General features: G+C 37.1%; 1 long non-coding RNA gene across 1 annotated transcript in view; it reads left to right on the forward strand.

Moving 5' to 3' along the window:
- The window catches only part of LOC135216527 (uncharacterized), a 209,699-nt gene that overhangs the window by 27,609 nt on the left and 177,090 nt on the right, over positions 1–5,000 (forward strand). The gene's annotated exons all lie outside the window — the stretch shown is intronic.

Below are 5,000 nucleotides of genomic sequence, written 5' to 3' on the forward strand. Positions count from 1 at the left end.
TAATAATATGTTGTCCTCAATTAGCCGATCTAATTAGTTCACAGTTGTAAATTTTGATTTTTTTTTTGAGAAGTCATAGCGTTTATTATTTAAAATCTAACATATATCCTTTTAAATATTTTTAGAATTTTTAGGCATTTAATTTCATTCAAACGTACTATGTGCTTTCACGTAGCAGATTTGATACACTACTTCCGTAGGGGGTGTTAGTGTCATCAGTGTATCTCACACGGTGCACTGTAGGCATTACTTAACGGTTCTTTGCAACGTCTCTTCGACCCCTATCTGCAACCATTTTCATTCCTTTTACTGTACTTCCATTCATATTCTTTTCCTTCCATCGTAATTTCCATCCTTTCGAAACAATCGTTTCAACATCATCCTCAGCACTGAGTGATGATGACCTCAAAGGTCCCAGCGCTGGGTCCTTGGCCTAAATTTATAATTCCAATCCCAGTTGACACATTCATGAAAGCATGAAGCGCTTTCAGTGGCGTGGTTAGAATGGTCTTTGCTTGCCACCTCGGTGGTCGCGAGTTCGATTCACGGGCATTCCATTGAGGAGTGAGAGATGTATTTCTGGTGATAGAATTTCTCTCTCGAACGTGGTTCGGAAGTCACGTAAACCCGTTGGTCCCGTTGCTGAATAACCACCGGTTCCATGCAACGAAAAAACTCCATAGAAACATGAAAGAATGCATTTGCGAACTCATATATTTTTTAAATTGATTATTCAAATTAAAGATCCTAGTTACATTTATTATTCGTGCATAGGGAAAAAAATATAAATAATTCCTCTCTCCGACAACTAAACAGTCCCATTACGCGGCAAAACACAAGTAAACTCGGGCGAAATTATTCTTCCTTGTTTTTGTGTGAACATATCTCCTGGCCCCCGGGAGACTTAATGCTAATGTCCTCTTGCGGGAATTTAAAGGTCTTCTCGAGGTCCACCTCGTGTAGGGGTAGGGAGGCTCGAGGTCCACCTCGTGTAGGGGTAGGGAGGGGAATAATGTCTTGCTTCTGCTCCGGGGCTGTTTTGGAACGAGGTGGGGGGACCAGGAGAGGTGTATTTGTTTGGGGAAGGAAGGGAATGAGGAAGAGGAAAGGAGAGAGGAGAGGAGAGGAGAAATGTCTCCTTGATCGATCAGCATTGAGAAGCCCACCATGTAGGGAATGTATGGAATTCAGGCTTTGTCGAGTCCCTTTCCCCTACGGACTACAGTGTAGTCGCTCATGAAGCGCGCTTTCTCTCTCTCTCTCTCTCTCTCTCTCAGACACGCCCTTTATATATATATGTATATATATATATATATATATATATATTTTAATATATATATGATATATATATATAGTATATATATATGTATATATATACGTTATATATATGTATATATATATATATAATATATATATATATATATATATGTATATATATGTATATATATATATATATATTATATGTATATAGATGTATTTATATATATATATATATGTATATATATGTATATATATATATATATATATATATATATATAATATATATATATATATATATATATATATATATACAGAGAGAGAGAGAGAGAGAGAGAGAGAGAGAGAGAGAGAGAATATATATGTGTGTGTGTTTGTGTGTATTTGTGTATATATATATAATATAAACACACACAAGGAACTGATGGGACTTACAAAGGAGACGTTGCAATACGGTGGTCACACTTTGATTAAGTGTTTGACAACGTTTGTGTGGCTGAGAGGAATAATTGTTCCACTCTATAAAGGTGAGGAATGTAAGACTACTTTAAGAATTATATTGGTATGATTTACATAATATACCTGGGAAGGTGTACGAGTGTGATTTAGTGTAGGAGGTAAGACTGATCACAGGAGGATTGATTTGAGAATGGTGTGGGTTTAGACCAAAAAAAAAAAAAGTATGTATGGATGAAGTGTTGGCTCTAAAACATTTATAAAAGAAGTTTCGAATTAAGGGGAAAAAGCTTCATGTTTGGGCATACTCGGACCTAGAAGAAACTAACGATAGAAATGATAATCAGCCATAGTTTGGAGGTCGTTGTGGATGTAACCTATGGTTTTGATATGAAATTGCTGATAGCAGGTTAGAAAATATTTGGTGTAGGTTAAGTATTTTATGTCCCTTAGCTTCTTGATAGTCATTGTAGCTGGAACGATGTTAGCAGTCAGAGGAATAAGGTTAGACGTAGGTGAAGAGTTATTTAATGGAATTGTGAATTAGATGCTGATTGGTTTCTGCAGTACTAATGGGAAGTAATGAAAAGACTCCTCGAAGTGTCTGAAGCCGTAAAAAGTTTAGAGTAAATATCAACAATTAAGGGTAAGGTTACAAGATTATATGAAAGCTAGGATAAAGGGCAACGACTTTTAGTCTGGATGGAGGACTGGCAATGGGAATTATGAGAATAAACATAACGGATGAAAGCAAGATACCAAAAAATGAAAGTCTGACAGCAGGTGAAGCAAGAAAGGTAGCAAGGTGTGTGATAAAGATTGAGGATTGACTAGGGGTATTCATGAAAACCTTGGTGGGATACGTACCTATAGGGATTGTTGAACCGCCTCTCCTTTATAGAAGTGATGAGTGTGTATTGAATGAGAAAGACATAAATTGAAGGCATTTAGTTTCTTTGCATTGGTGAGAAGTGTGGAGTTTACATAGGTCAAACATTACTAAGAAAATGTGGAGATTACACAGGTCAGACACTGTTGAGAGATGTGGTTATTATACAGGTTATCGTAAATGAAAGGGTGGATCACACTGGCCTGGGGTGTTTTGAAAGTGTGGAAAGAATGGAGGATGATTGGTTGGTGAAAAGTGTGTAATTTGGAAGAATTCGGTCGAAAAAAAAAAAAAACTAGAAGGGGCCGGGTAGTTGTTGCAGTAGAATTATTGGAAAGGAGAAGTTAGTATCTAGGAGGTACCTGCAAGATGGAGATGAGTGGCACAGTGAGTTTAGAGTTGTTTGACAAGCTATTTATGAGCCTTTGTGGAGGCGAATGAAACAGCAAATATTGTTAACGTCTTCTACTCTGAGAGTTCATACACTAATTAGTAGCTGAAGTGTATGCAATATAGTAATCTCTCTCTCTCTCTCTCTCTCTCTCTCTCTCTCTCTCTCTCCTTCCCTCTCTCTTCCTCTCTCCTCTCTCTCGACTCTCCTCTCTCTCTCCCCTCAAAGGTACTCTTGACTACTCGCCCATTGCTTCCAAGTATACTGAATTAATTAACTAGAACGAAATGCGGATAGAGAACAATAGATTTGCTCCACTTCGGAAAAAACTTCTGAGTGTTTTGTTCTCCATTATTTCTCTGTAGAAAAAGATAAGGTTGAAGTTACTGTACTGTTTGTTCGTTTTTGTTCGCTTGGAGTTATAGGGGATCCAGTGGTTCATAGCCAACCTATTGTTCTCATACAGAGTTGAAATCCCATATGCAATCTTTTAAAATACTGTACACAATGCTCTTTTAATTACCAGGGCAGCACCTCAGTGGCGTGATCGGTATGGTCTTGGCCTGCCACTTCGGTGGCCGCGAGTTCGATTATCGGGCATTCTACTGAGGTGTTGTGTATTTATGGTGATAGAAGTTCACTCTCGACTTGGTTCGGTAGTCACGTAAAGTCGTTGGTCCCGTTGCTGAATAACCACTGGTTCTATGCAACGTAAAAACACCATACAAACAAACAATTACCAAGGTCTTCAGTTGTAAAAGAAATATCTTTCAAGAATTTTGCCCTTGTATTTTTATGTAAAAAATATCTGATTCATAATTCATTTATTCTTGTAATGAATTGTAATAACATGAATGAAAAATACGTTATGCTTGCTTCTTGTCTTCCGTATTCCAAATGTCGAATATTAATGGTATTTATTCTCTAAGGCCGTGTAATAGTACCAAATATTTTAGCTATAGGTGTGAACACACTCAAAAATGATAACATGCAATTGATGGATGCCGCCGGTGGTGTCGAAATGGTGGTAAAATAAATCAAAAGCTCTAATTTTTGCCTAAAATCTCTGATGCTTTGTATTCCAATCGATCGGAAGACCCACAGAACTCTTCTTTTTGAAGGTAATTTATATGTGACGTCGTGCATATAAATATATTAGTCTTCTTTTCCAAAAGGCATAATTAAACCATAAATAGGAAAATGCCTTTTTTTTCATAAGGGAGCTTAAACTAACTTCAAGTATTGCACTGTTTTTATTTTAATTTTTGTTTGTTTGTCATGAGGGAGCTTAAACTAGCTTTAAGTAGTGCACTTTTTTTTATTTTACTTTTTTTGGGTCATGAGGGAGCTTAAACTAACTTCAAGTATTACACTTTTTTTATTTTAATTTTTTTTGGTCATGAGGGAACTTAAACTAACTTCAAGTATTGCACTTGTTTTTTTTTTTTTTTGTAATGAGGGAGCTTAAACTACCTTCAAGTATTGCAACTTTTTTTTTGTGGGGGGGGGGGGGGGTGCCGGGGGCTAATGAGGGAGCTTAAACTAACGTCAAGTATTGCACTTTTTTTTTTCTTTTTTGGTAATGAGGGAGCTTAAACTAACGTCAAGTATTACACTTTTTTTATAAGGGAGCTTAAACTAACTTCAAGTATTGTACTTTTTCCGCGCTGGTTGGTTGGTTGGTTTAGATTAGACAAGTCTAGTGCCTTGCCCTAAGCCTGACTGTGGGCGTGATAAGGGGCGATTGTGAGTACTAGAAGGCTTGGTATGGCCCTCCAGACTCTGCCCAACCAACAGAGCCATGGACCTGCTGCTCTCTTTTAGCGAAGTGTCAACTCCCGGTCCTTAATGCAAACGGCATTTCGTTTTTAGTCTTCCCTCATGACCACAAAACAAAAATAAAAAAACAAAAAAAAAAAAAAGTGCAATACTTGAAGTTAGTTTAAGCTCCCTCATGACCACAAAAAAAAAAAAAGTGCAACACTTGAATTTAGTTTAAGCTCCCTT

This window comes from Macrobrachium nipponense, chromosome 11 (assembly GCF_015104395.2).
Source record: "Macrobrachium nipponense isolate FS-2020 chromosome 11, ASM1510439v2, whole genome shotgun sequence".
NCBI classification, from domain to species: domain Eukaryota; kingdom Metazoa; phylum Arthropoda; class Malacostraca; order Decapoda; family Palaemonidae; genus Macrobrachium; species Macrobrachium nipponense.